Raw genomic sequence first — 12,663 nt, 5'->3', positions numbered from 1 at the left:
CAGTATCCAAAATAGTCAAAAGCACCAAAAGATGAATGTTGACCTTCTTATAATTGCTTTTGCTGTCTTTCATCACCATTTTGCAGAAAACATATGTATTTCAGTATATTTGAGAAAACTATGAATATTGACTGAGCAAATCAAACCAAGAAAAATCCAGTGCTGCTACACAAGTGCTAGTCATGATGAATTAGCTAATGCCTCAGGCAGGTCAGACAAATCATCAATTGTATTTCATAGAATCATAGAATAGTTAGGGTTGGAAAGGACCTTAAGATCACCTAGTTCCAACACCTCACACTAAATCATATCACCCAAGGCTTCATCCAACCTGACCTTGAACACTGTCAGAGATTGAGCATTCACAACCTCCCTGGGCAACCCATTCCAGTACCTCATCACCATCACAGTAAAGAATTTCTTCCTTATATCCAATATAAAACTCTGCTGTTTAAGTTTTAACCCGTTACCCCTTGTGCTATCACTACAGTCCCTAATGAATAGTCCCTCCCCAGCATCCCTGTAGCCCCCCTTCAGATATTGGAAGGCTGCTATGAGGTCTCCACGCAGCCTTCTCTTCTCCAGGCTGAACAGTCCCAACTTTCTCAGCCTGTCTTCATACGGGAGGTGCTCCAGTCCCCTCATCATCCTTGTGACCCTCCTCTGGACTTGTTCCAGCAGTTCCATGTCCTTCTTATGCTGAGGACACCAGAACTGCACACAATACTCCAAGTGAGGTCTCACAAGAGCAGAGTAGAGGGGCAGGATCACCTCCTTTGACCTGCTGGTCATGCTCCTTTTGATGCAGCCCAGGATACAGTTGGCTTTCTGGGCTGTGAGTGCACACTGCTGGCTCATGTTCATTTTCTTATCGACCAACACCCCCAATTCCTTCTCCGCAGGGCTGCTCTGAATTTCCTTTTTGCCCAACCTGTAGCTGTGCCTGGGATTGCTCCGACCCAGGTGTAGGACCTTGCACTTGGGATGGTTAAAATTCATGAGGTTGGCATTAGCCCACCTCACAAGCGTGTCAAGGTCCCTCTTCAACAAGAAGCAACATTTGGCTATTACGTCAGTTAGCAAAAGAAAAAATAAATAAAAAAAAAACAGATTTGTGGGAAAAACATTGCTTGTGTTGCAGATTTGTAACATAATATAACTCTAAATGGTTCAATACTACCTGTACGGACCAAACCTTCCAAAGCCGTTTAGGAGTCTAAGCCATAACAACTCTGCAGAATTAGGAATTTTCTGTACCACAGTGAAGTATCTAGGCCTAAATGACCCAAAAGTTAAACTTATCTTGAAAATAATCTTAATCTTTAAATAAAAATAAATATCACAGCTGTAAAAACATATGGTAGAATGCTAAAGTGAAAGACCAATCAAAATAAATACACAATTACCATGAGTAAGAAAAGTAATATTTGAAAGCAGATTCCTCCACATGAGATTACTTTAGGCTTCATGATGCACTTTGCCGGATACATGGATTTCACAGTATACATGAGACAACATCAGCTTCAGTGACTGCACAGATTTACTTCTATTTATTCTGAATCTGTAGCTGCAATGATTGCATTGCCAACAATACAAGTGTTGTTTGTGTGTTGCTTCTGAAAAAGCCCCTCAGATTTATTAATCTTTTTAATGTTATTTGACCAAGAAGGGGATTGAAGCCACTGAAATCATTACTGCATAACAGCAGTGAAAATCAGGCTAGAGACAAAAAAACGCTAGTTATTTCCTTAAATAGCAAAGTAACCTTACAAAAAGCACTCAGAAGCTTGGGTTACTACTTGGCTTTTATCCATTATGAGGTGACTTTCCCAAATGTAGAAAAAATAAAAAAGATAATTTCTTCTGCTCCAGTGATTCATCATGAGTAAAAATAACTGAGGAGCATAAGAAAGCTTTAACTCTCACTGCAGTCAGAAAAGGCCACATGATGGAGGCCTTGAGTAGTCTTACCTAGCTTTGAATGGAGATAACTAAATTAATCACTGAGTCATCCAAACCTCCCCATATAATCTAAGAAAATAAAATATTCCTCCACCAGTGACCTGTAGTGCAAACAAAATAGATTGTAAAGCACACGGCTCTGTGAAACAGATGTGGAAGATTTGTGGGGAAACTTTAAACTTCACCTTGGTGTTTCAGGCTGAGATTGATTCTGGTTTAAGACCACCAGTGAAATTTGTTCTGACATCTCCTCATAGACATCTAGATATTGGCAAAAAAAAAAACCATTTTCCAAAGGTTTCCAAACCTTCTCTTCTTCCACAAGCAATCAACACCATTAAACTATCACCCCAGCCCTAAGAATGATACCACTTTCAGTGTCTTTTATTCTTTCATTTTTTAACATACAAACAAGATTACAGCATTATTTGCTTTCACAGACAAGAGTCAAGAAAATTCTGGAATTCTAGCTGAGCTGAAGAATGCAACTGACAACTGAAATTTCTAAATCCAAGCAAGTTCTTAATATTGTGTCCATTCTTGCCCTAAATACTCATTTAAATAAAATTAATAATTTCTTGCTGTATAATATGTCATAGTGTATATACTGTATGTATACATGTACACATGTATGCTGTACCTGAAGCTGAAAACTGCATTTTAAACAAAACTAAAACTTCCACACAAAGCAAACAAAATCATCAGAAATAACCTGCACTATACAAGCAGTTTTAGCAAGTTTTCTCAAAAAAGTCTGGTTATCTCTTTAAAAAAAAAAAAATCCATTGTAATGGAAATGCTATGACAGTGTCATAGGTACCTGCTTACTTCAAGACAGAGGTATTGAATTGCCTTTGCTTTCCTATAGATTTTTCCCAATATCAAATAAAATAAACTGTCCCTGTTATGATAACTTCTTTTGATCACTATCACATACTGCAGAATGCTACATTTTAATGTACAGAAAAGATGAAAAATATGAGATAAAGACTATAAATTTACAGTGCTTATTACTTGGGTAATACAAGTCACTTTAGAAAGCAGATAAATAAATAAACAGGATTACAGTTTGTAAAAGCTTTACTCTAGTTTCTAAAAGAATGGTGAAATTGGGATTGCACCTGATGTAGCTTCTGCATTAAAAATAAGTTCCTTCAAGAGGAAAACTTACAGCTATTATATTTAAAGCAAAGACAAGAATTTTCTTGCAAAGTGAACACAGAAAACCTAATTTGAGAAGCCAAGTACTGTTACAAAATTTTACATGAATACTGAACAGCCTGTCCATACTGCATATTCCTGACATATAAAGTACACAACAGCTGACATTTTTAAACCATTATGAAGCTACACATTTGTGCTTTCTACAATGTGACTTCTGAAAGGCTGTAATGTAAACCAGGAAATGGTTAGACTATTTTTGATACCTATAAAAGGGCAAACGATTTTCTACAATGTTCTGCTCCTGAAAACTGATATTTTAAATATAAAAATCTGTTAAATTTCAACAAAAGTATATTTTAATGACATATGTTGAATGTAGCAAAGATATCCTCAGTTATGCAGTTCATTACTTTGTGAGCATAATGTCTTAGAACAAGCCCTCATTTAAATAGAACGGAACTTTGGTAAGGGAAGGGTTCATCTGCGCATCCAATCATGTGCTGTGTGTGTGATTTTAAGCACGTGATTTGGTGGAACTGACATGCTGGAGTAGAGGCACCAGCTGAAATACCATTCTGGACTAGAGATGACAGACCTAAGGAAGAAGTTGTCACCCTGAGTAGCAAAACCTGCTCTACAAAGTACATGCAAAAATGAAGTCACCTTGTATGTGAAGGGATTAACAGGAACACCCTGAATAGGAATAATGGGCTGCTGCTGGGAATCATTAGGTTAATGGCCCTTTATTTGTGGAAGAGAAAGTCCTGTTAGTGTTTCAGGGTTCTATTCTGCCCTTGCAAATCTCAAAACCCTTGAGCAGCCTGACTGAGGATAACCTAGACAATAGTTATTGCTCATTTACACCTAATAAACATACCAAAATGAGAACGTGGCTACCTCCCACACCGTCTATGACAGTAACAATAGATAATTTCACTACAGCCTCAACTCCTCTCAAAAGTATAAAGTTGGAGTTTGAACTTCTCCACAGTGGAAGGTGAGAATATGATTTCCCTTTTGGACAAGTAGATGGATTTGTTCTTCTCCCCAAAGCAGGCATGCCACTTTGGTAAGATTAGCATTTTTTACTACGTCAGAGAATATCTGTGTGAAGCTAAGCTTAGTGAAATTCCAAGTGGCTATTTTTCCATACGAGCTTAATTAATCATTGGCTAGCTTTGGCTTGTAGTGCTAATGCAATCTGTGAATTTATCTCTGGCAATTCTGTATCTGTATTTTTGTTGCTTTAATAAACTGCACTATTGACAAATCTGTAATTGCTGAAGTTCTGGATGTAAACTGTTGAATTGATTATAATCAGAAATCAAGCCTGGCTTCACTCAACCCCTCTGACCTCTGAGGACTGACTGGAATACAACAGAATTTATTTTCTGCCAAATTTCTATACAATTAATAGTACAGACAAGTACTAGCATATTGCAAGTTATTTGTCATAAATTGCTTTGCTCAAATGATGTATCATGAATTATGCTCTTTTTTATTACAATAGGTACTACATCAGCTAATAGTGTTTTAGTCAAATGCATACATATATACACTTTTTTTCTCACTGCCTGTAGAACATAAGATCCCTATTCATCAGTATTTACAGGAGTACCATGTGAATATGAGTAATACTACAAGCTGTTACAGGTGCTAAAATCAAAAACAGAGGCATGAACAAATCATGACAGTGCCAGAAAAAAACAGGGCAAACAGAAGCACAAACTATAATCGGGTCAGCACAGATAAACAAAGGACCAAAAAAGGAAGCTTTGACAATGGCTGGGAAAGGAGTTTAGGAGGTGAGCAGCCCGCTTTAATGACAAAAAGTGAAATAGTATTTATTCTAACTGCACCAAATAGATTTCAGAATGCATTATTTGAAGTATCTTTGCTTTGTAACACAGTTCATGCTCTAGAAAGAACTTCATGATATGTCCAGTACATCTATATTACACAGAAATAGATAACTAGCCTAAGCTACGTATGAATTCTGTTAAGATCCCTCAAGAACTAAAGAATCATGCTTTGAAAAGATTAACTAACGTGACTTGAATACAGTTTAGACCACAGCGCTTGCGCTTCCCTATGTAGCCAGAATTTCAGATCCACACTACCCTCTGTTCTGTACAGGATGCAGTATCTTCACACATCTTACTTTTGAAAATATTGGTATTGTGAGGAAGCAATCGTGAAACTGAATATAAACCCACCATCATTTCCTTCAAGGCATGAACCTCACAGCAACTTGCTTCTTGCATGAATGCTTTTACTTGTGTCTCTAGTCTAAAGTCTTTATTACAAACTGTGCCCTACATCTGGGCCTCAGCATGTTCAGAGGTACAAGATAACTACAACTGGTATTTGACCTGAATAAGCTCTAAGGCAACCCAATGTCAAATGAACACAAACTCCCACAAGAAAATCAAATTGAACTACAGTAATTTAAACCTGCATTAAGCCAAAAATAATAAAATTTACTTTTCTGGTAGTTTTGTGTCAATTTTAGGAAGTACCATTAATAATCATTCTCAGCATGAAAAAGTTAATTATTCCTATTCAGTGCATGGGAAAATTTAGGCAAAGATTAATTAATTAAACACACCTAAATGCATCAATTTGGTTTAAAAGTTCATGGGAAATGTGCAGCTTTTTCCACACAGAAGAGTCTGTTTTACTTATTCAGATAGGCAGTCCTATTGAAATGAACTGGGCACACCTGTAAAGTTATCCATGGGTACAGCTGCTTATCAGATCAGATCTCCAAAAGAACATGCAGCTATCTGGATGCTATCTGAAATTATCCCTGATAACATTATTTCCAGCCAAGGTCAGTAAATTTCTAGTTGATTCACTGATGCTTTTAGAAGCTGTCACACTGGTGACTTCAAGAGATTCCCAATCAAAAAAGGGCAAGAGCCTGTCATTCACATAGCAGCCCTCTATCAGAGCATTACACACACATATAATGATTGTCATCACCATAAAAATGAAAACACAAAGATAAGCATTAGCAAAAGCAACAATATGAGAGAGATCTGATGCTTGAAAATGATGATGTCAAGCAGATAGATTAATGAACACTTCAAGTGGCAGTCAGTAAAGCCAAATGGCAAGTCCAATAGAGAGTATGCATACACCTTATTTTATAAATGACAGTAGTGCAACTGGAAGGATCACTTCATTCGTATGAAGTGGAATGCATTACTATTCCCACACTCCACTCTTTTGTTATTTTTGTTAGTCCGTAAACAAAATGGGATAAAAACCAACACACTTCCAAAAATCCCCCTCCTTTTTTTCCAGGGCATACACCAGCCTTTTTTTGTGTGTGTGTTTTTGTGTTAGTGTTCCTCCAACAGAGCTATCTCAGACTAAATTTTAATGTGGATACCATGAATGTTGTGACAAAAAAATCGTATGCTGAGAAGAATTTCAAATGTATACCAACTTTCACTGAACAACATTGAGTTTGAGCACTGTGTTCCATTTGGGTCTTTTTAAGATTATAGCCTGCAACCTTATCCACAGGTCAAACTTATTCTGAGCACCAATTAAACTGATGTAATTGTTGTAATTTGAAGAGAAGGGGGCTTTTTTTTTTTTCCTTTCCATATACAGTGCTATTAATCTTGCACATATCACTGTCAACTCAGTGATTTACAGTCTTGGTAAATGTGATAAGAGGTCAAGCCTCACTTCTAGCATTGTCTTAATGAAACATAAAAGCATCAAATATACACTGATTATTTATAATATGCTAAACATTTTTTTATCATATTAATGATGTTCCAAGGTAATACACTATTTCAATGAAATCAAAACTTCCCATGAAAAAGTATAATTTTCTAAAAACACCAGCAGCTTCTGCTAGCAGCTTCTGTCCATTGTCTTTTTACAAAGTACTGAAAATTATTTAGCTATATAATCTAAGGCTAAGAAACTCCATTCCTGCAAGAAACCCTGAAGTGAGCTTTTCTGAGAAAAAGCTTAACCCACAACTTTTCTATTTTTAACGTTTATATACATACAATATTTTACAAACAATTACAACAAGAATGTAAATGAAAAAATTAAACAACAACAAAAAATGTTGACTGATCCTAAATTGTTTTCAGTATTTGCTTTAGCCATGCCACTGAAGTCTAAGAAGACAAATGCAGGGCCTGGGAGAATTAAGATCTTAGGCCCACTGTAGGAGAGGATCAATTTCAAGATCAGCTTAGGAACCTGAATGTGCACAAGTCCATGGCACCTGATGAAATCCACACAGGGATCCTGAAGGAGCTGGCGAATGAAGTTGCTAAGCCACTAGCCATCATATTTGAAAAATCATGGCAGTCAGGTGAAGTTCCTAATGACTAGAAAGAGGGAAATATAACCCCCCTTTTCAAGAAGGGGGAAATGAATGACTTGGGGAATTACAGACTAGTCAGTCTCACCTCTGTGCCTGGCAAAAGTTTTGAGCAGATTCTCCTGAAAAGTTTGCTAAGGCACATGAAAAACAAGAAGGTGCTTGGTGAGAGCCATCATGGCTTCACTAAGGGGAAATCCTGCCTGACCAATTTGGTGGCCTTCTATGATGGGGCTACGGAACTGATGGATAGGGGCAAAGCAGTTGACGTCATCTACCTGGACTTGTGCAAAGCATTTGACACTGACAGCAAGTCATCCTTGTCTCTAAATTGAAGAGACATCAATTTGATGGATGGACCACTTGGGGGATAAAGAATTGGCTGGATGACCACAAACAGACAGTTGCGGTCAGCGGCTCAATGTCCAAATAAAGATGGGTAACAAGTGGTGACCCTTGGGGGAGCAGTCTGGTTCAACATATTTTTGGCAGTGACATGGAGAGTGGGATTGAGTGCACCATCAGCAAATTTGCTGATGACACTAAATTATGTGGTTTGGCTGATATGCTGGAGGGAAGGAATGTCATCCAGAGGGACCTTGATATTCTTGAGAGGTGGGCCAATGCCAACCTCATGAAGTTCAACCAAGTCAAGTGCAAGGTCCTACACTTGGGTCGGAGCAATCCCAGGCACAGCTACAGGTTTTGTGGAGAAGAAATTCAGAGCAGCCTTGCAAAGGTGTTGGAGATTTGGGAGGTGCTGGCTGTTAAGAAACTGAGCATGAGCCGGCGGTGTGTGCTCACAGCCCAGAAAACAATTTTATCCTGGGCTGCATCAAAAGAAACATGACCAGCAGGTCAAAAGAGGTAATCCTGCCCCTCTACTCTGCTCTTTTGAGACCCCACTTGGAGTATTGTGTACAGTTCTGGTGTCCTCAACATAAGAAGGACATAGATCTGTTGGAACAAGTCCAGAGGAGGAACATGAGGATGATCAGAGGGCTGGACCACCTCCTGTATGAGGAGAGGCTGAGAAAATTGTGGCTGTTCAGCCTGGAGAAGAGAAGGCTACAGGAAGGCCTCACAGGAGCCTTGCAGTATCTGAAGGGGACCTAAAAGGATACCGGAGAGGGACTCTTCATTAGCGACTGTAGTGATAAGACAAGGGGTAGTGGATTTAAACTGAAACGGGAAATTCAAGTTAGATATAAGGAAGAAATTATTTACTGTAAGGGTGGTGAGGCACTGGAGCAGGTTGCCCAAAGAAGTGGTAAATGCTCCATCCCTGGCAGTGTTAAAGACCAGGTTAGGAGGAAACTTGGGCAATATGGTCTAGTGTAAGGCATCCCTGCCTATGGCAGGGTTGTCAGAGCTAGATGATCTTAAGGTCCTTTCCAATGCTTTTCTATGATTTCCCAGGAGTTTTTTTCCATTCCAAATTATAAATAATTTCTAATTCGGTATTTGCTACAGGTTGAGAACTAAATGCCAGCTGTGACTAAAACATAATTCCACATAATTTTCAGTTCTTGCTCCACACCAAAAAAGAAAGGAAAATAGTCCCCTGGCTTTGAAATAACATTTATTAATCTTCTGTATAAAGGATCATATTTTACAAAGTTTAGAGTAACTATTCAGAAATACATCTTAGGCAGTATTTATTCACCAATGAATTACCCCAGAACAGACTATGCTGCATAAAAGCCATGTTTCTGTTTCTAGGGCCTCCCCAGCTATTAATCATTTTTACACAGAATTCAACTAGCATAGGGCACCTAACTGTTTCTGAATACTTTCTGACCTGCTCCAATGCATAAAGAGTGGAGACAGTACAAAAAAGATAAATTATATGTCCCTTTTTACAAACCTAAGGTACAGTAGTCCTGACTTTTATATGACCTATACAGGAAAATATTTTGTTAGTTTTAAATGGCCTTAAGCATTGTCAAAATGCTGCAGACTGGCTTTTAAGTGTAAAAAACCAAATCATTTTCAAATGAAAAGATACGTATTTTCCTAAGTCCAGTTGTGAACACACTTTTGATGCATGCTGGCTGCATGAATCCCGTAATGCATCCAAACTTGCACAAATAGGTTGCTCTACAAGTTCTGACTATGCTGACTGTTACATAAGGGGAAGAACATATGGCTAAATACATCTGAAATGTGTTTGAAAGAAGAAATGCAGACTGTTTGGTTATCCACTGAAGCTGACGAGTTTAGACCAGAAGAGTAAGTAGCAATTACTTGCTTGCAAACCCCCATTAAGTAGAAACTTTTTTGTGCCATTTGATTAGGAGAAAAATAGAATTAATACAGAAAAAAAAAATATTTAGTACTAATTAAGCTGTGGTTTTATTTTTATTATTTTTATTTTTTAAAAATTTTGAACAAGAAAACTCTTCTGTTTCAAATATATTCCTAGCCTTGTCTAATGTAATTGAAACTTGGACAAGCTGCAAAAACACAAAACCAATGCAAACCAAAAAAGTTACTCTGTTTACAATAATATAACCTCCAAGTTAGAAGTTGTTTTCTATTTTTGTGTTCAAATTAGCCCTAAAAAGGATTTACAGGCATATGTTGCAGCTTGAGCATCAACTCATATGAGGAAAACATCAAAAGAAAGTAAAATTTATGAAGAATCCATGAAAACAGTTAATTATTCTTTAATTAAACTTGCTTGGCTGAAAAACAAGGAGATAAAAAACAATCTTTAACAAAACCAATTTTTTTATAAGAGGATGAATAAAGAAAAAAGAACTCTAAGACAGCAAAGGTGCAAGAAAAATAGGATTTATTTTATAGTGAAACTTGATTATTTAGTATTTAATATCATGGCCAAGTTAAAGAGTAAATTCTCTAGGAACTGCAGAATCCACATATATTTTCTTTTTCCTTTTACTTCACTATATAGCTTCTCCAGTATTTATATTAAACAGACAATGCTAAAAGTGAAAATACTGAATTGGATCATTCTAGAGTGAAGCAGCAAGAGTCATGCTGGTTTACTGTCTCAAACAATAAATCTATTTTTTTAATCTGTCTTTTATTTCCTATTCTTTCAGTGCTTGGAATATGATCTTGATTGAGTTACTGTTCACACCTATTTTAATGTAGCTTTACAGCTCCTATTTAGGCAATCTACAATTCAATAGGAAGCTTCCTTCTATGGCTCAACACTTGAACAAAGAGAAGACTCTACTGCTTTTAGCTGAATGCTCTGGGTTCTCATGGCAATAATTCATTAGTACTGTACCCTAAAATTACCAATGGTTTTGTATTTTAGATATATATTCTATGTATGTTCTTTCTTCTCTACATTAATCATTTGAAACTATAAGGCATAATTTAGACAAAAATTTCCTATAAAAGGTATAGTAGAGCTGTACTTTATGAGAAGAAAACATAACTTCTGCTGTAAATTCTATAATAACCATCACACCTTTTTATTAAACATATTGTAATATGTAAAGAAGGTGAAGAAGGCAGCTGGGGTTTTTGTCTGGGGCTTTGTTGGTGTTCCACCCCCCACCCTAAAAAAAGTTAAGAGGATGGATAAAGGAAAAGTGAGAGAACAACTGTGTCTGGTTACAATCTCAGAATGTCTGAGATGTGAAGAAACGGATGATGGAACTGATAGCATGGGAAAGTGCAAAGAAACAGACTTTTTTTCATTAGTTTATCCTAACATACTATAGGGGAGTATGTTTGAGTTTTCCATACAATGCACAGCCAGGTCTTTGGCATTGGTGGTTGCTGATATTTAGAGGATCCCAGATAATTACAGCATCCTCAGGAGAGATACTACAGAATAAAGTTGTATCTTCAACCAAATAATTAGAAATATTATATCTACTTCAATCTGCCTTGTACAAGAACGTAAAACAGGACACATTGGTAAAACAAAAATGGGTAAGGAAAGAACGTTAGTGTAAATAGGATCAGATGATGTTTTGGAAGTTACTGGAGGCAAAGACTGATCATCACACTCTTCATGACAGTCAAAACATAGGAAGTGTCAAATGTGTACAGGGAACTAAACCACTGCTCATTTTTTAAGGATGCGTAAGAAGTATCAAAGTGAAAACGTTAAGCATGTACTAGAGATAGCAATCTGTCATTTTTATTTGATCATTTCTCATACAAACTTACACAAACAGTCTCATGGAGTAATAGATCATCTGATCTACATAATGGGATTATAAGTTTTCTTCAGTTACCACATGAACTGAAATATGATAAATCATAAAAATATATGTTAATAGACACAAAATGTTGGTTTGGTTTCTGTTTGGTTTGTTTTTTAAAAATGTTCCAGTTATAATACCTCCTAACCTTAGACCTTTGGGGGATTTATTTCTTTTTCCCTTCATTAACAATTGATGAACTCATCGGAATCCAAGAGAAAAATCTGTCCTATATTATAACCATACTACAAAGAAGACAATTCCAGACTAAAGGAAAATAAAAAGGGGGGGGGGGGGGGGGGGGGGGGAGGAACTGAAAAAGAAAAAAGAAATATTAATAAATTTTAATTCATAAATTATAGAAATTTTCTGAAGAAGTGGTACTTGGTATGACCTTGAAAAGCAAGTTGCATCAATGACTCAATCTAAACATACTATCCTGATAGAGGGAAGTTATGGTGATGGTTATAATTTTCAATAATTAGATACTTAGGTTCCTCAATGGAATGGGGAAAAACTGTTGTGCAAAGAGCAGAATAATTGCTAATAATATTACAATAATGGATTATATAATGTTAATAACAGTAATATGCTGCTAAGATAATGCTAAGAATGTTAATATACTGTATTTGATCCTAGACAACAGAATACTTTTAGACTTCTTAAGCAATCAAATGTTGTGAATCAGTACCTATATTCTAACCAATGCAATAAATACTTTAAATGTCTACGTTGTCCCTAGTTTGTCTTTTATTTGCTATGCACCTATAGAATCCCTTCCTACTATTCTTAACATCCCTAGCCAAGTTTAATTCTAACTAGGCCTTAGCTTTCCTAACCTGGTCCCTAGCTTCCTGGACAACATCCCTGTATTCTTCCCAGGTGGTCTGTCTTTGCAGGTGGAAACCTTTTATAAGCCTCTTTTTTCATCTGAATTTTCCTCAGCAGCTCCTTGTCCATCCAAGGAGGTCTCCTGGCCCTCCTGCTGCA

Source organism: Melopsittacus undulatus, chromosome 1 (assembly GCF_012275295.1).
Source record: "Melopsittacus undulatus isolate bMelUnd1 chromosome 1, bMelUnd1.mat.Z, whole genome shotgun sequence".
NCBI classification, from domain to species: domain Eukaryota; kingdom Metazoa; phylum Chordata; class Aves; order Psittaciformes; family Psittaculidae; genus Melopsittacus; species Melopsittacus undulatus.
The sequence above is the reverse complement of the archived record's forward strand: the minus strand, read 5'-3'. Positions refer to the sequence as shown.